We start from the raw sequence: 23332 nt of genomic DNA on the forward strand, positions 1-23332 counted from the left end.
AATGTAGGATTTTCCAGGGAATGTTGACCAACTCGTTTTCCCCATTGCTATGAAACTTGGAGATCCTCTCATATGAGTCAATTGAAATGTTAGCCCACCCTTACCTCTGATATAGGCCAAACTTATAGAGTGATTAATTTTTTTTCTTCTTGCCATACTGCTTATGGGTGGCAATAGCAACAGGAGGCATTTTGAAGATTTGATCAGAGGAATTAATGAAAGATGAATTACTCCCATTTGTAGAAGTAAAAAAGGAAGAGTGCTTCAAGAGGTATTGTCAATTAATATGTTCTCCCATGCTATCACCTTCTGAGGGGAAGAAAACACATTAGCAGACACTTCTATGTATGCATGAACCAGGAAACCTGGATTTGACTTTCTTTATGGACCACTTCCCATAGTGAAGTATCTGACCCAGATACTTACACTTCCACAGAACCACACGGACAGAGGTAAATCTCCCTAGAGATTTTCATTCTCCCAGAAAACAGCTGTTGTTTTCCATAGGGGACAAGAAAACCACATTAAATTCACACATAAGAGAAAATGAGGAAAATTGAATACTATGGAAGTCATGTCCCTCATATCAAACATGATTAACCATCAATCCATGAAATGACTCCCAATACACTATAGTTGCTCAAAATAGATAATATTGTAAAGCATTTAGCATAGTGCCTAGCACATAGTAGGCATTATACAAATACCAGTTATTGTTGCTGTTTTTACCAGATTCAATATGGTCAGTTTGATAATCACCAGCATCAATAGATTTCTCATATTGCTTTTTAAAATATATTTCTACGATTCTTCCCCAGAGTACAATTATCAATATCTATCTCCAGATGTCTAGCTGGCATTTGTCCCTTGGCTACTCTTAAAAAATAGAATCTATTGTTGATATAAGGGAACATATCTAACCCCAGGCAGCCCTATTTGCTTGTGTTTACTAACAGATATTAACAGTGGTTAAGTCTTTAGAAACTCCTTGTATGAGTGCATTTATAAAAGAGCTGGGGTAGGGGTGGGCAGGATTTATATGGTTGAGTGCATAGCTCCAGTTCTTTGTCACTTCACTTTGTCAGGAGGGACCAAGCAGAAAAAAAAATTACTCTCACATACACCTTACAAGGGAAGTAATTATGTAAGTAAACACAGAAATTATTAGTATTATTTTATTGTCTCATAATAGCAGCAGAGGTCTAATCTAAGTATCATGGAAGATGTTAGGAAAATCCAACTTTTAAACTCCATTTTTTTAGTATACATTGATTTTCCTGGTCTCAGTTTAGCTAACCATGGAAATGGCTCATTTCCAAATCCTGGTGTGAAAAAAATAAAGGGTTGGTTAATCTTTGAGGACTGCTTTGAAGCAATAATGACTAAATACTGTTGTTTTCAGAAAAAAAAAGAATTCTTTTCCTGCCTCTTATCTCTTATGTAGACTATACAACCAACTATATGCCAAACAAAATGATCATGACCGTTAGGTAACACAATAGAGAGTTGAACTTGGAGTCAGGAAAACCTGATTTAAATCCTGCTTCAAACCTTAGCTGTATGGCCCTGGGCAAGTCACTTTACCTTTCAAAGCCTCAGTTTCCTCATCTCTAAAATGGGGACAATCGTAGCACCTGCCTTATAGGGTTATTACCAGGATGAAATGAGATAATGCCCCTAAAATGATGTGCAAATTTTAGCTGTTGTTGCTGTGGCCAGCTTCAAATCTAGCAGAACAATAAAGCAGACATACCTCTGTATCCTTGCAGGTACAGGTGTACTTACACTCATCACAGCACAGAGGTACAGAGTGGGTGCGGAGGGGATGGGTAAAGATGAAGAGAAGAGACCATTGAAGGCATGAGCTCAGGTTGCAAACTCTGACCGGAACAAACAGTTATTGCCACTTTGGGGCAGCCTCCAGAGACTGCCTCACCTTCTGAAGTACAAGGGAAGAGGGTTGAGGATCTAATTGGGCACATTTCTGATATTTCATTTCCCAGAAAATGAGGCAGTTAGCCCCTGCTTCACTCAGAGAGTTTTGGGTAAATGTCACAATTCCTCTGAAAATGCTGCAGCGACCCATGTGCTCCTGCGGGCATCACTCTGATCTGAGTAGGCATCTGGGTGGCAGCAGTGGCTGGAGAAGGGAAAGAGGGAGAGCCGATAGAAGCCTCCCCACTCTCCTTCAGCTCCTCTTTTGGAGGTCAGTGTAATGCATTTTGAAATGGTTTTCCCCTGACATCTGCTTTGCAGTTTGAATTAGTCGGCGAAATCAAGCTTCCCTTGAGGAAAAGTGGAAAAGGCGACCTGGCTTCAGCTATCTACATCATGTGAGAGTGTTGAGAAAAGAGCCAGGAGCTGTGTCTTCTTTCAAAAAGAAAGGGCTGGTGTTCTGCATATTGGTGGGAGTTTAGCTGTTTTATTTTACCCCCTTTGGATGCTTCTATAAAGGGTTTTGTTTGAGTTTTGTTTTTTCCTTGTCAGGAGATGCCTTGAAGCTGGTGATTAGACAGTAGGGAAGAATGCTGTGGCTTCCAGAGTTTTGTTTATGAAAACAATCTACCATGATAGCCTTGAGACAAGGATCAAACAATATTGCCAGCATATCTGCTTCCCCTTCAAATGTCTGCTGCCCGCACTGGAATCACTAGGCAGATGTGAAGCTGGGTTGTTCTAACTCAGTAATTGCAACCTCACGCTCTTTGCTGCCAAAATGTACTCGGCAGGCTTTCCTTGGCCAAATCTAGGATTGGTGGTGGGTATGTGGGCAGTGGACTTCTCACTCAAGTTGAACAAAGGGAAAAAAAGCTTGTAGATGTTAGGTCTTACCTTTAATGCATTATCCAGAGTGGGGTTGATTGATACTGAAGACATGTTCCTCAAGTAAGTTTAAATATGCACCAGGAAATTCTGAGGCACTATTTCCAGTTGGAATTATTCAATCTTAACTTTTCTCATAGATCCCCATTCTTGTGTTGACCTCTTCTCCTACCCCCTCCCTTTCTCCCTCCTCCTCTTTTTCTCTCTCCCTCCCTCCTTTCCTGTCTCTCTCTTTCTCTCTCTTTTCTTGCTGCTTCTCTTCCTCTCTCTCTCTCTTTTTCCTTCTCTCTCTCTCCTCTTCTTTCTCTTTCTCCCCCTCAGTCTCTCTCTAAATCATGGGATTATAGATTTAAAGCTAAAAGGGACCATTGAGTCTAATCCCAAGATGAGGACACTGAAGCAGAGAGAAATGACTTGTCCAGGGTCATACAGTTAATTAACAGAGACAGGATTTGAACTCAGGTCTTCCTAGTTCCAAATACTGTACTCTTCCATGCCCCCTAGCTGCTTACCAGCATTCTTTGAACAACAATTGGATTTTTGCTTCTTAAGAAGATTTATTTCCTGTCACTTGACTCCGGAAAAGTTTCATTCTTTGAGACATCAAAGTCCACAGGGTCACACCCAGGAAATGGACATTAGAGGTCATTTAGTCCAACTCTTTCATTTTACCAATGAAGAAACAGATTCAGAGAGATAGAGCAATTCATCAGAAGTTGCACAGGGATCAAATGACAGCAGAATAATTTGAAGCCCCATCACTGGATTACAGACATAGAATTGAAATGGACAGAGGAGGCCATTGAATCTAATCCTCTCATTTTATGGCTGAAGAAACTGAGGCACAGAAAAGGTACATAACTTTCCCAGGGTTACACAGTAAAGAATTTGAGGCAGTAGTCATATCCTTGTCTTCTTGGCCCCAGGACTCTTTTCATTACATCAGAAGTATCAACCGAATGGTCCATAGGCCAATGTAGCATGGAATACTCCTGAGTGTGGTTAGACTCCAGATTAAAATGTAATTGGGAAATATTTATCAAAACAAATAAACACACAATGGAACACAGCCAAAATCAATATGTGGGTTTTTAGGGCTGCAGGGAGCCTTATGTAAGGTTTAGTGCCCTGTTTTAATTTGAGTTAGGCACCACTGCACAACTCCATGCTGCCACCTCCAAAAGGGAAGAATTCTGTTCACTGAGTCACAGTCAGCTGGGGAAATGATGATGGAAAGGCCAGATTCATTCTTTCATTAAGGATTAAATATCTGTATCATATGAATTTTTAAGAGATTAACATTTCATTTCCCTACAAATATTTTTTATTAAACTATTGGGGGTGGGTAGAGAGAGAGATGGAAGTAGGAGAAAAATTCTCCTCTCAAAGTATTGCCCATAATTAGTCTCTTTTCCATATCTCCACTTTCACAATTCACCCTTCACACAGCTGCCATAGTGATATTCCCAAATCAGAGGTTAGAATGTCATTCCCCTGCTCAAAACACTAGTGGCTCCCTCTTGCCTCTAGGATACGATATGGGTTCCTTTGATTGGCATTTAAAACCTTTTGCAATCTGACTCCAGTCTCTCTTTCCAAACATAATACATTATTCCCCTACAGGCACTCTATGGTCCAGCCAAATTGGCCTATTTGTCCTTCCTTACACATGGCGTCCCATCTCCTGCCTTCATGAATTTGCACAGGCTGGACCGAGCATGTCTAGAATATGATCTTTCTTTACTTCTACCTCTTAGAATTCCTAGCTCCCTTCAAGATTAAATTTAAAAAGAGGGCTTTCCTGATTCTCCCATCTTTTAGCACCTGCCCTATATATTTTGTATATTTGATATGTTTATTTGTTTAACCTGGTAGAATGTAAGCTCTGTGAGGGAAATTATAATTTTACTTTTGTCTTTGAATCCCTGGCACACTTTTGTTGTTATTCAGTCATCTTTGACTCTTTGTGACTCCATGGATCATATTGCCCATGGGGTTTTCTTGGAGAAGATTCTGAAATGGTTTGCCATTTCCTTCTCTAGTGGATCAAGGCAAAGAGAGGTTAAGTGACTTGCCCAAGGTAACACAGCTAGTAAGTGTCTGAGGCTGGATTTGAACTCAGGTCCTCCTGACTCCAGGCTTAGCTCTATCCACTGAGCCATCTAGCTGCCCCGGCACATTCTAGGTACTTATTAATTGTTTGCTGATATATTGATTGATTGATTTGGGCAGAATTGCTGTTGCTTAGTATGCTTTTCAGAAACTCTTGGCAAATGGATGTAAGCTTTAATTTCTATTTCACAATCAGATTTCTAGATGAATTCAACTAGCTTTCAGCAACCCTGTAAGGTTCCTAAGAGAGATGTGCTTGAAAGATAGGGCATTGAGGAGAGAAAGGCACCTTTACTTACTTACACCCCTTGAGGGCTGATTCAGATGGGCAGCCTGCATTATGGGACCTGTTGGCAGCAGGTAAGTATTGCCTGAGTGGATTACTGCAAAATATTTTGCTTGGGGCTAGCTCTGAAAAACCACTTATGGATTACAGATGGGAATGGAGTACCCCAGCATGAGTACACTTCAGAGCTTCTGTTCAGGAAGGAACCTCTTATCTCCTACCTGGTCTAGCTTAGCTTTTCATAGATCTACCTCCTCTTGCCTAGAGATTATGAAGAGCCTGCACCAAAAGCACCATGATCACCATTTAATAGAAGGAGTCCAGAGTGTTCCACCAAATGACAAAGAAGGGCAGCAATGGTGCTTGGTCCTTCTGAGTCTTTCCATGATTTTGAGTAAGCAGTAGGTGGAACAGTGAATCCTCTGTAGTTTTAAGTGCCCAGGTCACATCAAGAATTAACCCCAGGGCCAGGCTCTCAACAATGCCTGGATTTGTATCTTTTTCTTCTTCTTTGAGAAAGGACCTAGGCATCTTCCAACTTGGTAATATAAGGTGGAGAGAATAATAGCTAATATATATTATATATATATATAATATATATAGTAGCTAATATATATACATATATATATATATATATATAACACCTTACATATATTATCTCAGTTGATAAATCACATCCCTATAAGGTAAATGTAATTATTACTATCCCTATTTTATAGATGAGGAAACTGTGACTGAGAAAGGGTCACACAGCTAGTAAATATCTGAGGTAGGATTTGAACTCAGGTCTTCCTGACTTAGAATCAGGTGTTCTATTCATGAGTCCACCTAGCTAGATAGGGATAAACCCAGTTATAGCCAGGTAGCAAATCAACCAACCAAATTAAAATGGTAGGCCCTGGCCCAAGGTACTGGGGGACGTGCTGGTGGTGGTAGATGGTAAGAAACTAGCAAAATGCAGAGACAAGCTAGGATATTGGAAGAAATAAGGTTATTTCCATATATATATTATATATATATATTACTCTGTATGTGTATATATGCACACACAATATAAGGTACCTACAAAGAATTGGTTCACGTATTTTCTCTCCATTTTACAGATAAGAAAACTGAAGGTTAGAGAAATTTATGTGACATTCCCATGGTCACACAGGAAATATCCAGCTTTCAAGATACTTCCAAAGATCTCAATTCCTAGAGCACACAGAGACCTGAAGGGCTCCCTGTAATTTCTTCACTGAGGATAGACTGCATCACTCTTAGACTTTACAAAAGCATCTCATCCTTCAATTACTAAATAGTGACTCCCTACACACACAGACAAACACAAACACTCACACATACATATACACACCACATATATGCACATATATGTGCATGCACACACACACTCAGAAAGCATCGGATCCTTCAATTCTAGAAGTTTAAAATCTTTGAGACACAGGTCTCAGTCCTTCCTTAAATCCTAGAGATGACAGAACCCCAGAATTTCCAAGTCATAAGGCACCTTGGTAACTGTCTAGTCCATCCAACAAAAGAATCTCCACTCCAACATGTTCACTGATTGGTCAGCTCATCTCTGCCTGAAAGCCTCCAAGGAGGGAGAACCTCCCCCCATCTCCAGAGGCAGCCCTAGGATAGCCCTAGTCTCTAGAAAGTTTTTCCTGACATAAAGTCTAAATTTTCCTCTTTGTAACTTCCATACATTGCTTCTCATTCTTCCCTCTGAGGCCAAATAGTACAAGCCTAATCCCTCTTCCACATGTCAGTACTTCAAATGCTTGATGACAGCTGCCATGTCCCCACTGGGTTTTACCTGTTAAACATCCCCAGTTCCATTAAGCAATTTTTATATAGCAGAAACTCGAGGTCTTTCACTATTCTTCTCATCTTCATCTGGACACTCTCTAGCTTATTAAGGTCCTCCTGAAACTGTGGGGCTCAGAAGCAAATACAACCCTCCAGATGTGGTCAGTCCATGGCAAGGGGCAAAGGATAATGGGTCCACCATCTTCTTATCCCTGGAAATTAATACAGATGAAAACAACTTTAACTGTTGTTGTTGTTTTTGCTGATTATTACACTGTAATTCATCTTGAGAACTTGAAGTTTATTAAAGCTCCCAGACATTTTTCAGAAAAAAAACTGGTACTTAAGCATGTTTCCTGCACCTGTACTTATGCAGTTAATTTTTTTGAAATCAAATTATTTTTATTTATTTATCATTTTTAACTCGAGGGATACGTTTATCCCATTGGATTTCATTTTATTAACTTTAGCTCAATACTCTAGCTTGTCAAGATTTTGGATCCTGACTCTATCATCCCTTGTATCAACTGGCCCTATCGACTTTGGGCCATTCTGCAAGTTAGATAAGCAAGCCATTTATGCCTTTAACCAAGTCATGGATAAGAACAGCACAGGGTTAAAACACAGATCCATGAGACAATCCACTGGACCACCTTTAAGGTGATGGTGAATCATTAACAATTACTTTTTAAATCTATTCAAGCATTTCTGATCTCCATGATTTTATTGCTGTTCAGCACCTGTCTCTCCATTTTTTCCATAAGAATAGCCCAAGATATTTTATCATGCTTTGTATTTTCTTTACCCATGTAAATTACATCTAAGGTATTTCTCTGGTTTAATAGGTTAGTAACACTATCAAAATGGGAAATGAGGTTAGTCTAGAGTGACTTGTTTGTGACAAAGCCGTCCTGGTTCTTTGTGATCACTGCTTCCTTTTCTAGATATCACTTACCATCTTTTTATGAGAGTATTCTAAAATTTTCTCAGAATCAAAGTCAAGATCAAGTCTCCCTAGCCTCAAAATGTGCTATAAATGATAGTAATATTTATATATTATGTCATATATATATCATCTCATTTTATCCTCACAGCAACCTGGAAGGTTGATACTTCAGTTATTATTTCCTCACCATTTTACAGATGAGGAAACTGATCTTCAGAGAAGTTAGTGGCTTGACCTTGGTCAGACAGTTATGAAGAATTAGAGGAGGGATTCAAATATAGATGTTTCAACTCCAGGTCTAGTACTCTTTCCACTAAATCACATTGCCTTCAAAAGCCTTTATTCATGTTCAGGTCACTACTAAAAATTTATCCATCCTCAGGATCCTGCGAAATTTTGACCCTAAATCTTAGTTTGGTTCTTCTGAACCACAGATCCTTGAACTATCATTTTTCTTGGACCTCAGATCTCCTAGACTTCAGTTCCCCCTTGAAGGCACACTTTCTGACTGCCTTTATGGGATGGCCCCCAGACCTCTTCTTTGGTCATACTGCCTCCTAATAAGCGCTCTACTTCGGAATAAAGCACTAATGTCATGTGCATGGATACAGTTGGAAATAAATGATTAGATAGGCTGATATGGTGGTGAGTGAACAACACAGCTTTGAGGGGCTGGGGAATATTCTCTATGTCATATTAGAAGGCTGGGCACCAGCACTGAAGCTTGAAGAGTTTAAAAGAGTGCTTAATGGGTATAGAATAGGGAACAATTCTAGGGCAAGGAGAGGAAAATGAGGCTGAATATTGCTGGAGTTGGTCATTTGAGTGGTTCACGTTTTTCTTCTAAAGAGATTTCTCTTGGTTTCCCCATGGGACATTTAGATCTTAAAATTATTAATTTATGCTCAAGATCATGTTGGGCCCTTCACTGATAACAGTACCTACAAAGCAAGAGTTCTTAACCTTTTCTTGTGCCATAAACCCCTTTGTCAGTCACGTGAAACTTTTTACCCTTTCATACAAGAATGTCCTTGAAATCATAAAATAAAATATATAGGATCACAAAGGAAATTAAATACATTGAAATACAGTTATCAAACTATTTAAAAATGCATACACCCCAGTTTAAGAATGCCTTCTGCAGGATATTTTGTGATATTGTCATAATCTGGCCCCTAAGTAAAGTGGGCCTTATGAGGAGAATTATTGAGTTACAGGATCTTAGGGATTAAAGGGATCTCAGATACCATACTAAAACAAGTATCCCTTCAACAACTTATTAGACAAGATGTCATTAGGCCTTCTTTTGGAAGTCTCCAGTGAGATTATTCACCACATCTGGAGACAGTCCATTTCACCTTTTGATACCTCTGATTACTAGCAACATCCATCCTAAATTAGTCTTCTTGAAGCTTCTACCAAATGCTCCTAGTTCTGGTCTTTAGGGCCAATCTAAGAGAACCCTTTAAATACTTGAAAAGAGTGAAGAGGTCTTTTGTTTCCTTCTCAAAACTTTTCCTTTCCTGGTTAAATATCCTCAGTTCCCTCTATATAGTTTCATATGGCATGGCCTCAAGTTCCTTTACTATCTAATTGTCCATTGTCCAAATTGCCCTGCTCTGACTGCTCTCCAGTTTACCAATGTCATTCCTAAAATACAATGCCTGGAACAGAACAAGATATTCCAAATATTCAAGTGCAGAACATAGTGGGAATATCACTTCCTTACTTCTGAAAGCTATGCCTCTCAATGTAGCCAAAGATAGCATTAGTTTTGTTTTTTTTTGTTTTGTTTTGTTTTAGATTTTTTCTTTCAGCTTGCATATCATCTATTGACTCATAATGAACTTGTTATCCACTAAAACCCCTAGACCTTTTTCTTTTTACAAACAAGCTGCCATCTAATTATATTTCTCCCATTTTGTAGTTGAATTTTTTTGAACCCAAGTTATCTTCATCTGAGTCTGAGTTAGTCCAGCCTTCTGGTTTGATATTGAAACAAAATGAGAAACAATCTTTTTTTCTTGTTGTTCTGTTTTGTTTAAAACATGCGTTATTGATACCCTTTTCACATCTTGTGAAACAATATTAAGTCATTGAATAGTGAACTAAAATAAATTTACTTAGTTGTAGAAGGAGAAGGATATTCCACAAGAATGGAACACCTCAAGAACACCTTAAGATGATTTAGTGGAGCAAAATTTGGCTGAGTGTTCCATTGTGTCTGAGTGTCCCTGGAACTCTTTGTGACTACTTTTTATTCAAGCAATGAGGACCTGAGGGGCATCCACAATCTGAACTTTTAGTTTCCTGAGCCAATACATTTTAAGAAAAAAACCCAAAAAACTAGTCTGACTTGCATGGGGGAGAAGGGTTAAGATATTGCTCCTATCACACAAGTATAAGATTTCATTTTTATTTTATTTCTATCTCTATTATTTATTTTTATTTTTATCACTATTAAATTTCAAGGGACCTGAGTTCAAATTTTACTTCTTTCACTTACTATCTAAATAATCTTTGTCAAGTAGCTTAACTTCTCTGGGCCTCAGTTTTCTCATAAGACATCTAAAATACCTTTCAGCTTAAAATCTGTTTCTGTGATCTCACTTACAGCCTTCCAGTCCTTCCTGACAGCTGCTGCTAAAATACAAAAAGCCTTAGTACTGTTTTAAGCTTTGATAAGCTTCAATGTCATCTAGGAACAAGCAGCCACATTAAGTCAGTATCAAACACTGGCTCATTAATTTAAATGGGATTATCAGTTCAGAAAACACAGGATTGGTCGGTTTTGACTGGGAAAAAAGAAAGGGACAAGTCTGGACAAAGTTGCATGGTGAAATGGAAGCAATCCTAGACTTGAATCAAGAGAGATCTGTGTTCAAATCCTAGCTCAGACAGTAGCTCTATGACTCTGGGAAAGACTTTTAACATAGTGGTGTGGAACTCAAACAGGAACGAGGGCCACTAAACCATGCGTAAGTATTCCTGCAAGCCACATATTAACTTAAAAAGCCACATATAAACATTATGTTTACAATATTATAAATTTTCATGTTAAATATTTCCCAGTAACATTTTAATTTGGTTCCTCATAGCGCTCTGGAGTGTTGTGGGTTTCAGGTCACTCATGTGTCCGATACTTCTGCTTTAACCTCTCTGAGTTTCCATGTACTCATATTTCAAATGCACTATCTACCTTGCAGAGCTGTTGTGCAGAATGCACTTTGCAGTTCTTAAATAATTATATAAATGCAAGTTGTCATTATGAGGTCCTACAATTGGGGGGAAGGGGTAGGTAATTAAGAGGCAAGCGTGAAAACACAGACCCAAGAAGTCGTTCTCAGTCCTCTTTAGCTCATACCACTAAGGCATGGGTCAGGTGAGGCTCTCGAAGGAGTAGGGTTCTAAATACAAAATATCCTTACAATTTTGCCTGAGGGCTGTCCCTCCTCCTAAACTTGCTTCCCTCCCCCCTCCCCTTTTTTTTTGGTCTGAGGAAGAACAGTAACCTCTAATCTACTTTTCTATCTTTTCAAACCCCAAACACTAGTGTGATAGAAAATGCACACTCCTCATTTCCTATTACAAATGGAGAGTGATTTTCATTCACTGGTTGTAACTATTGTGTGTGGGTGGGTCTGGGGTTACATGCATCTTTGGCGTTCACATTCTTTGGGTGGCTTGTTGGAATGGGTCTGATTTAGAGTTGCTTAGTGTTCTCAGACACATAATAGCAATAGAAGAGAGGAAAATGGACTCTCTATTCATTCAACAAGTATTCATTGAGCATTTAATATGCCCATAGAATATAAAGAGCATGAAAAGGTAATATTTGTGTTGTTCCCTAATCCTGGGGCTTTGACTAGGCTGACTGCTGGTCTCAGTCTAGTCAAAGGTGTGGATTGCTCCATGGTTTTTTTGTTTTTGTTTTTGTTTTGTTTTATCTTGTTTTGTTTTTCTTGGTGGGGGTGAGCAGGAATTGAGAGGCAGTATATAACAAAGAAGCTCCTCCGTGAATAGAGATCAGAACCATAGTCCTGAGAGGGCAAGATCAAGAACTGAGAAACTTTGAAAAGCTTAATAACTCTGATTAATGCAATAATCAGTCATGATTCTAGAAGACTGATGCTTAAGGATGCTACCTACCTCCTGACAGAGAGGTAATGGACTAAACATGCAGAAGGAGATACTTATTTTTGGACATGGCTAATGTGGGAATTTGTTTTGCTTGACTGTGCATATTTCTTACGAGTATTTTCTTTTTCTTTTTTCCCCCCCAGGGTTGGGGAGTAGATGGGAGAGAAAGAAAATAAATTCTTGTTACTTTTTAAAAATCTAATTTTAAAAACTGAGCCTAGAAAAATTGGAGGATAGAGAAAGGAGTGAGTGTCTGAAATAAAAATAGGCTCAACCCAGGAATCAGAAGGTTGAGGATGGGGGTACAAGAATAGAAGCCTCAGGCTCAGGATACAATAGTTTAGCATTAGGCAAGTAATAGTGTCAAACTAGACAGTTATTTTAATTTATTGAACACCATCAGCCTGTGGTCATGTGTCTGTTTTAATGAATGCCTAGCCATGTGCAACTGGCCCTGCCTCCCAGCTTCTGAAATCCCTTCAGATGAAGAGCTCCTGCTGCCACTATGGCCTTCATTGCTCTCTGTAGCAATGCCAGAGGCTGCAGGGTTTTGGATAGACCTTGTCCTCTAGCAGCTGATAGGTTAGTTGGGGAAATAAAACCAACACACTTTAAAGCTTTCAACAACAATATAAAACAACCATAAAAAAGTTGCCACAAGGTAGTATAGGATTAAATGCCAAATGACTAATATGAACAAGTGACCTGAATTTAGAAGAAGAATTAATACCACTAGTGGTGGAATTGACATAGTACTCAGGACCATCCATTGCACTGGACAGAATAACCCACTATTTCAATTCATTGAATCATTGAATGTCAGATATGGAAGGGACCTTAGAGATCATATATTTCTGTGGATAATGTAGCCAAGGTCCAAAAAGTCTAAGTGACTTGTTAAAGCTTTACGGAAAGAAGCAGGCAGTGGACAGAGTCCTACACTGGGAGTAAGAGGACCTGAGACAATGTATGATATTATGGAAAGATCACTGAATCTGGAGTTGGAAGACATAGGTCTTCTGCTATTTATTACCTTTGTGACTTTGGGTAAGTTGTTTCTGGGTCTAACTTTCCTCATCTGTAAAATAAAGGAATTCCTTCTAGCTCTACATCTGTGATTCTAGGATCCTACGATTTTACTACCTAGAGTCAAATTTTGACTCTGCTACTTACTTCCTATGTGACCCTGGGCAAATGACTACATCTTTCTGGACTTTAATTTCACCATGTATAAAATGAGGGGATTGGACTAGATTACCCCCTTTCTACTTCCAAGATCCCTGGGATCAAAAAACTCCAGGTCATCACATGGAGTTACACAGTATTCTCCCTAGGAATTTCTGTTTACAAAACTGTTGGCAATAAGGGCACTGCTGACTGAATTAATATCTAGTGGGGCAGTGGATAGAACAGTCAAGAAGACCTAGGAACAAATCCTACTCCAGACATGTAATTGCGTTTATCCCTGCATAAATGCTAGAGATGCTGCTGCTGCCGCTGCCGCCGTTGCTGTCCCAGGGCCACACACTTTGCTGAGAAATAGGTAAACAAAACGTGAGAGAGTATATCAATTCTAGGATTGACTCATCACCCAGCAAAGATCCCATAATTACATTTGCAAAAGATTACTGTGGGGAGGGGCTAGGGACAGGGAGAGAGAAAAGAGATATAGAGATGATGTGGATGTCATTGGGTTGGTAAAGCTCTTGAGAGGTTCCTCCCCCAGCCTCCAGGCAAAATCTTGTTTATGAAATAAAAACAGCCTAGATAAGTGAGAATCTCCTGCTTTTAAAACCCACAGAGATTCCTCATCCTGGGGTGAGAATCTGGGAGGGGGATTTCTTTCATTGTTAGTGTTTCACCTACATTTAATCACCCATTAGGAAGAGATGGTAGTGCGGCAAGTTCTCTCTAGACTCCTTCTTCTGTGAATAAAGGGAGAAGGGGGAGAAAGTGGTTGGGCTTCAGAGGAACAGCCTAAGGGACAAGGAAGGAAGTGACATAATGTGTAGTGGCAGGCATGTGTGTGTATTTTTTTTTTAAAGGACAGTCAGTCAGACAGTCAACAAATATTTATTCAGTCATTCTTAATCTTTTTTTTTTAATGTGGTTATGGACACCTCTGGCAGTCTGGTGAAGCCCAGGCCCCTTTCTCGGAATAATTTTTTCAAGTACAGAGGATTACAAAAGAAATTACTATATTGAAATAGTTAAATAATTTTTTTTTTAAAGTCCACAGGTTTCAGGTCAAGAAATCCTATTAAAATGTTTCCTATATGCCAAGCAATGTGCTGAGTTCTGGGGCTACAAATTAAGCCAAAACCAATATCCTCACCCTTCTGGAGCTCATATTCCAGTGGGAGAAAAAACATGCAGATAACAATGTACACAAAAAAATAAATAGATAGATACATAGATAGGTAGATAGATAGATAAATAATGTGTGTGTGTGTGTGTATGTTATACATGGAAGGACAAAGAAAGATGAAAGGAAAGGTGGAAACATGATGGCAATGGCTCCTGGAAAAGTTTTGCTCCATATCTAGCTTGCCCTGAACAATATTCTCTCTAGCTCTACCAGAGATTAACCAGTTTCAAGAAGTGATCCAAGCAGGCTAGGAGGTTCCTGCCTATGGCAGAATTCTGAGCAGAGGCAAAGCATAAGACAGTTCTTGAATTCCCAAACCAACTTGAAGTACACTCTGGGAGGTTATCAGTGGGAAAGCTTTGGGGACATTTTCTAAAAAAACAGCATTGGAGATGTTGACAGCCTTTAATGGGAGTAGATGAATCTAGCCATCTTAATGGTTTATACATTAATGGCCTATACATTAGTTATGAACCATATGAGTTTGAGAGAAATTTGCAGGCAGTAGTTGTTTAATGTACCTTGATTTTATTTCTTTTACTTCTTTGGTTATGAATAAGGACTGTACACAAGTATGAATACATGTTTGTGGTTGACCCCATGGTACTGTTGATGATTCATGGGGTTAGAGTTCATACGGTACATAGGGAAGGGTATAGAGTTTTGCCCATGTAAAAACCACGGGAGACTTGAACCAAGGTCCCAAATAGATGAATCCACCATGATGACCTCCTCTAGCTCCCCTTCCTTTGTTAGTCACACCAAATTAATAAAGTAAGCAGCTGTCACTCACAAAAGCTGGGACTGTTAAAGGTATAAGCTTTCTGAGAACCATAGCAAGACTAGTATGTTTCCCAAGAGTCCTCTGATATTGGGTGCATCACAAACCACAAGACTGAGTATGAGGTTGCTAGCACCTGGGCACCCACAACAGGTTAGAGTGGGTAGAGTGCCCCATAATGGTTAAAATAGTCTAGAGGTCAAATTTCATGTAAAAAGTTATGGAGAATGGGTAAGCAAGGGCAAACCAAAATGAACCAAGGACCTTGAAGAAGCCGCTAAATTTCAGAAACTCAGAGTTGGAAGGGACCTCAGAGGTCATCTAATCTGTTGTTGTTCAGTCCTGTCCAACTCTTCTTGACCCTATTTTTGGGGTTTTCTTTTCTTGGCAAAGATGTTAGAGTGGTTTGCCATTTCCTTCTCCAGATCCTTTTACAGATGAGGAAGCTGAGACAAAGAAGGTTAAGTGACTTGCCCAGGGTCCCACAACTAGTAAGTATCTGAAGCTGGATTCAAACTCATGAAGAGCAGTCTTCCTGATTCCAAGCCCAGTATTCTATCCACTGCACCACCTAACTGCCCCTATCTAGTCTAATCCATACCTGAATAGGGATTGCCTGTACAAGATAGCCAATAAATAGACAATCAGCTTTATGATGTAATTGATAGAGCACCAGACTGGAAGTCATAAAGATATGGGTTCAAATCCCACCCCCAAGACTAGTTATATGATCATAGGCAAACCATTTAACTTCTATGTGCTTCAGCTTTCTCATATGTATCTTTTTTTTTTTTTTTGGTGAGGCAATTGGGGTTAAGTGACTTGCCCAGGGTCACACAGCTAGTAAGTGTCAAGTGTTTGGTCTGAGGCTGGATTTGAACTCAGGTCCTCCTGACTTCAGGGCCAATGCTCTACCCACTGCGCCACCTAGCTGCCCCTTTCTCATATGTATCTTGATGAGATTGCATTCAATGTCATCTGAAGTCCTTCCTAACTCTAATATGAGATCCCATGATTATTAGAAGACTTTAGTATTATAGTTATTGGGAACCTACCAATCCCAAAGCATCTCTTTTCTATTCATAGATAGCTTTAATTATTAGGAATTATTTCTTCTATTGTACCAAAAATCTGAATCTCTATTTCTAATTTTACCATTTGATTCTATGTAAGTTCTCTAGGGTCAAGCAGAACAAATTTAGTCCCTCTTCCACAGAACAGTCTTTCAAGTACGTGAAGACAGTTCATGTAAACCTCAAGGCTTTTTTTCTTTTTCTCTTGGCTTAATAGTCCTTCTTACCTTCAATCACCTTGTAAAGCAATGAGTAGAGCCAATGTAATAGAAAGGACAGTACATTGGGAAGAAGAGGAACTGAATTTGAATCTTGGCTCACATCTTAGTTACATGTCATTACATTACGTTGTTCAGGTCATTTCCTCTCTTTGGGCCTCAGTTTCCTCTCCTATGACGTGACTGCTAGAATATATGATCTTTTCTAGCTGTAGATGCAAAGAAGTAGGATGACAGAAAATAGCCATGGTAATAGTCTCAGTGACCTCGTGACCTCGTGATTTAATTTTATATTAAATAAAAAGTATAGGAATGTTATGGTGGCCTGATGGTTAAACTAGGTGGAGTTATTCATGGTGAATAAATGGGGGTGGGGGACAGGTATGCAAAATCTGGCTTTGGTTCAGGAATGCCTTCTTGCAAAAACTCTAACCTCAGTCTTGGGCTCCTTTATGCAGGGGAGAAAACAGGTTAAAAAAATTTCTAGGGTCTTTCCCCCTAAAGAGGGTATTCTTAAACTGGGGTCCATGAACTTATCAATAGTTTGTTAATTGTATCTTAATATACTTGATTTCCTTTGCATTCCTATGTATTTTATTTTTTGTATTTAAAAACATTATTCTGAAGGGTCTGTTCATTAGGGTCCATGACCCAAAAAAACTTAAAAGCTACCCCTCCTTAAGGAAAAGAAAACTAACTTCATACTCAAGCCTTCTAGCTGTGGCATGGGAGGAGGGAGTCCCTGGGTGACGCCCCCCCCACCCTATCCCAAAACTTTGTATAGGTAGCTCACTGGGATAGTTCTAGCATGCAGTCAAAAGAGGGATATGCTAATTTATTACAATTATATTAATGGCCCCTTGGGGGCAGGTCTGGAAGGGGGTGGTTTATATGGATATGAAGTCTGGGGTAGAAGACGGAAAGAGAGGAGCTCTACAATACTCAGCCAGCTACAGAATGTTGTGGCTAAAGCAGCCCTCTTGCTTGTGGAGGGCTCACTTCCACCCTCCTTACTCCTCCCTTCCCCTTCTTTCTTTTCCCACTCAATGCTCATTGACACCTTCAAAGCTGCTGCCTCAGAGGCCTACGTATCTAAAGTTGTGATAGCTGTAAAAGATACTAAGGGTAAGATTATTTTTTCTTGTTATTCAATATATGAGTAAATCTAGCACTTTCAGACTTCAGCGTAATAATTGCTGCCATTCATATAGGATACAAGTATATGTGTAAGTTTGTTCATATACATAGACATATACGTATATATATATATATACATATACATATGCATATATACATATGCATATACACACATGTTGAAAAGCACTTTACAATAAATTATCTCCAGATACTACCCTGTGAAGTAGGCAGTGCAAGTATTATGATCCCCATTTTTCATATGAGGAAAATGAGGCAGAGAAAGAGTTATAGTGAGTTATCTAAGGTCACACAGCTCTAAGTAGCAGAATTAGGATTTAAACCCAAGCCTTCTGACCCCTGTCCAATGGTTTCCCACATCCCCTCTCCCTACTATACTATACCGTCTTTCATGTTTTCAGAGACCTTGCATGCTAGAGAAAGGGCTTTAAAGTAGTAATGCAACATGGTGCTGTAAATTATTTGGCAATAGACTGTCATGCTGTGCTACCATAATTCTTCAATATTTAATTAAAAACCCCAACAACTTAAAATTCAAGACATGTCAAAGAAATTAATTGGGTATAGAGACCAGCTGCTGGAGAACTTTGAATGTCAACTACAGAAGCTAATCCTGCTTGCTTGATTCAGGTTGTTGGAATGACTTTAAAAGAGCTCATCCAATTGCTATAATAGATACCTATGGTCATAGCATAAAACTCAGATATTAGTGTCTGTTCTGCCATGTCGCTCCTGTTTCGTTTCCAAGGTGGGTCTCTTCACAAGAGTTGAGGAGAAAAGAAAAAGAGATATGTGCCAAACACAGTAGGCTTCGATTATGTAATTGAAGAGCGGCCTCTTCTTTGGACTGGATTTTGTGGGAAAAAAGAAAAGAAGTCATGAAGGAAGGAAGGAAGGAAAGAAACAAGGAAGAAAGGAAGGAAAGAAAGAAAGGAGGGAGGAAAAAGGATGAGCAGAAGGGAGGGGAAAAGGAAAAAGGGAAGAAGGGAGGGGAAAAGGAAAAAGGGAAGAAGGGAGGGAAAAAGGAAAAAGGGAAGAAGGGAGGGAAAAAGGAAGGGAAGGAGAGAGGGAAGCGACGGAAGAAAGGATAATAAAAGGGAAGGAAAGAAAGTGAGAGAGAAAACTGAATGAAGAAAGATGGGAGAGATGGAAGGAAAAGAGAGAAGGCAGAAAAAGTGCAGGGACAGAGTGTCATCAGGAAGAAGGAAAGAAGAGAGAGAGAAGAAGAAGGAAGAGAGCACAGGGAGGGAGACAGACAGAAAAGAGAAATGTAGGGTTTTTTTTAGTCTCTTATAGCATACTCAGTGCCATTTCTGGGCACAGGGACAAATCAGTTGACAAGTGATTAATGTCAGGGAAAGCCACCCAAATCCAAAGACATACATAATTTTGCCTCTGCTTGCCTCTGCCAGACACAGTCATACTGATGAGACATGTCATGCCGGAATGGTCAAGTATGGTCATGGCGCCAGGGGAGTTCAAGGCCTATCTTCTACAACCAGTTTCACAGCTTTGCAACTTCCAGAATAAAGATGAAGGCAGGGGGAGAGGAGAGAGGAAATTTGTATTCTCAGGCAATATCTCCATGATGTATGGACGATAATTTATCCCTGGTTTCACCCAGCTATTGTTTCAGGAATAAGCCAGCTAAAAGGCCAATAGAGAAGGGTTTAGACAACTCCTATCACCACCTTAGCTGAGGCCTAAACAAGAAACCAGAGTCAATATACCATAGTTTAAAAGCATTCTTGAGAAAGGGTAATACTAGCCTTCCTAAAAGGATTAACAGTCACATGACATTTGTCAAACACTAAAGGAGTATTGATTTCCACAATGCTACTTCTGAGACTAGTGGGGCCAAATCTCCCCAAAATTAAATTGCTGGATAAATAAATGACAGGGAGGTTAAAAAAAAGTGAATTAAAAAATTTTAGAGCTAAATTTTACAATGTGAACTAGCACTGTCAGGACCCTTAGGTGCAATAAGTAATCAATCAACCAACAAGTATTTACTAATTGACTACAATGTGCTTTGGTATACTCAGCCTCACTCCATTTAAAGTTGGTTGTAAGACACCCAATCAATCAATCTCATAGGCCTTAGACTAAGTGTAGAAAAATCTTTCAACTGTAATGATGTTGTACAAGAGCAGTGTAGATATAGGGCAAATAAACTTGGCTCTGCCCAGGGCTCATCTATAAATAATCAAGTGAGTCAAGAAAAGATTCATTTCAGAAATTGGAACATTGGAACTTGGAGAAGGAATCTGGGGAGGGAGTGAGTAAGAGAAGAAAGAGCCCTTAGCTTCTGCCATGACCAGTCTTACTTCTCCATCTTCCTCAGCTAGAGGAGGATGTTGCAGACTTTGAAGGGTCCAGAGGATTTGGGACTTCCTATCTTCCCACTGATACGTTAGGTATATCCCCAGATCAGTTGACAGTAGTGTCCACATTGGGAGCCCAGGATAGAATAGAAAATAGATTCACCACTCCACAAAGTAGATAAGCAAAGAAAATATACTATACCAAAGGGGAACTTCTTCCAGCAACCAAGACCTCTGAGTAACCTATGTGCCATTTCTGTTCTTTAAGTTTAATTGTACTTTCCCTTGGAATGTAATTGTGGGTCAGTATGTCAAAAACTTATTTGGAGGGGGGAGGGGGTGGGGATGTTTTGTACCAACTGTCTTATTGTACTCTTTTGATAAGTATCCCTTTCTAAAAGCTATTCTCAACTGATAATCTTAAGGGGAAGCACATTGTCAGAGACACAGCTGATTGCATTAGAGACTGCTGTATGACTCCTCAAGGATACCCCTAGAACCCTGAAGGGGAAATGGAGTTAGGCTTTAGGGAGCTAAAGAACTCATCAGTGAGAGTGGAAGTTGAGATAAGGATCCTCAGAGTTTACATGGGTTATAATTAAAAGAAAAAATATCAAAATAATCCTTGATCTCAAGGAACTTATAACCTGCAGGAAAAAAAACCCCTTTTCCTTTTTCTCTAAATTATACTAGGAAAAAGCTAACTCACTCCGTGGAAGGACCTTGATCATTCATGAATTGGGTCTACTCAACATTAACAATTCATTCAATCAACCCATGGTTTTTCTACTCATTGCCAAATAACCAAATCAACTGATTCCCTTGCCTTTCACCACCAAATTGGGCAGTTATTTAAAGAACAGCAACCACAACAATAACAATAACACCTAGCATTTATACAGCACTTTAAGATTTGCAAATCATTTTCAAAATACTATCTCATTTGTCTTTATAACCATGGGAGGCAGGTATTATTATTACACTCATTTCACAGATGAGGAAAAGTGAGGCTGACAGAAGTGATGTGCCCTGGATATCAATTAATATGCCTCTGATCTTGGATTTGAACTTAAGTCTTCTTAACTCCAGGTCCAGCACTCTATTCACTGTTGCTTTGGTTTCATTGAGATGAGGGCTCTATGAAGCATCCTAGAATTATATTAGAGTTAGAAGGGACCTGAGAGTCAGACACTTAGTCCAGGTTAAATGATTTACCCAAGTTCATACTGGGAACAACTAGTCCAGATTAGAAACCCTGGTCATTTGGCTCTGAACCCAGTGCTGTCTTCTACATCAGGTGCCTCTTAATTTACTTTTCATAAGATAAAGCCTAGACATACTAGTAACTGTAATAGTGAATAGTAATAGTAATCATAAGTATAGTGTGATACTGAGAGCCCTAGTTTAGGCTTCAGGAGATCTGGATTTGATGGAAGGGTGGTGTGGTATTTGAAAGATTTAAAATTAGAGGATGTGGGTTATATTTGTGTCTGATGCTTATTAACTATGTATCATTTTACTTCTCTGGGTCTCAGTTTCCTCACTTATAGAGTCAGAGTATTGGATGATGTTCCATAATCCCTTCTAAGACTGAATGATCCTGTGGCATCAGAATGTCAGTATAATTTGTTGGAGAGGGTACCAGATTTGGAGTCAGAAAACTGTTTCAAGTCTGCCCTTGGACACCTAACAGCTAGCTCTGTGATGCTGGAAGAGTCATCTAACTGCTCTGGTTCCATTTTCTTCATCTATAAAGTGAGGGCGCTTGGTCTTGATGGCTTCCAGTTCAAAGTTTAGGATCTTATGAATGCAGTTATTGCTGTCCCAAGAGCCAACTGTGCGACTTTGAGTTAGTCATCTAACCAGCTCAAAGCTTCAGGCAACTCACTTGTTGAATAAAGGGGATAGCCTAAAATTTATTCACTAAATGACTTCAACAACCATTTTAGCTACAACATTCTCCTATGCTATAATTGTCAGCAATAAAAGAAATGGTTCTTTTGTATATTTCATAAACTGAGAATTTTTGGTTAAGGAACTGTAGCATCATCAAGACAGGAGACCTTTAGTGCTCTCTCTCCTGGATTCCTGGACCTGGGCCAATTCCATTGCCCAAGTTTTATGTTAAATAATAAAGGCACTGACATCAAATCTGTTGCCATGAATCAACAACCTATTCAGTGTAAGATATTATAGCACAGTAAGTACCCCAGAAATATATGGTTTTTAAAAAAAAATATGTTTTAAATTGCAAGTACTTTGTGAGGCTGATTTACAAAATCAGAAAAGCCAAAGTATTTGTATTTTAATGTTTATCCCCAAACTGGCCTGCTGTTTTCAAATTGCCCAGGAAACAAAATGATGAAAATGGAGAGAAACCAGCATAAACTAGATTGAGAAATACAGTGTTAGTAAAGCAAGCTGTGGGGTTCTGATACCTTAACAGCATCATAAATGCTCATAATTAAATAACTATTCTTAACAGAAACATTCCTACTTTCTTCTCCCTAGCCACTTATACAAAAGCATTTAATGCTCATATTTTCATTGCCAGCCAGAGACTCTTTTAATGAGGTAGCTATACTAGGAAATTAGGGAAAAGGAGGGGGTGGGGCTTTTCTAATATTGGAACTGGTGGCCTTTGCAAAGCCAAAAAAAAAGTAGGGGAATAAATATATTGGGAAATGAAATTACACTTTGGAAACTTCCTGTGGTTATGTTTATTGGCAGGTGGCCCTCAAATGATGATTTATATAGTGGCATGTCATGCTGTGGAACTGCTACAAGATCCCAAGTGACAAAAAAAATTGGCATCTTAAAAAATAGCTCCCTGTACAGAAACTGTGTGCCAAATGGAGCGGCAGGGAATGAGCTCATCAGAAGCTAAAGAAGAAAGCAAGTGTCTGCTGGGTCTGCTAGGATGGAAGGGTCAGCTCATCAAGAATAAGAGGAATGGAAAGAACACAGGGCTGATATTCAGGAGACCTAGGCTCATATCTGTTTCTCTTCTCAGCTAGCTATGTGTTAGCACAATCATAGACGCAGGACAATTGATCTGTGGGGGCAGGGAGGCAACAGTTGTCGATACCCCTGGCAAGGTCACTGGCCTTGTTGTCCCTCTGAGGCTGCCGGTATTCAGCTCATAAAAGCCCACCTAACTCAGGTGTGCTGGCATTCCTGAACTGGTTCTTCTACTGAGTTGACAGTTGGAAAAGCTGTGTTCCAGCTGTTTGCTGCAGCAAAGCAGAGGAGTGTGATCAGTTGGTGGGCTCCCCTTGTGCATCTTGGTTTTAT

Source organism: Vombatus ursinus, unplaced genomic scaffold, assembly GCF_900497805.2.
Source record: "Vombatus ursinus unplaced genomic scaffold, bare-nosed wombat genome assembly UNPS02010284.1, whole genome shotgun sequence".
Lineage (NCBI taxonomy): Eukaryota > Metazoa > Chordata > Mammalia > Diprotodontia > Vombatidae > Vombatus > Vombatus ursinus.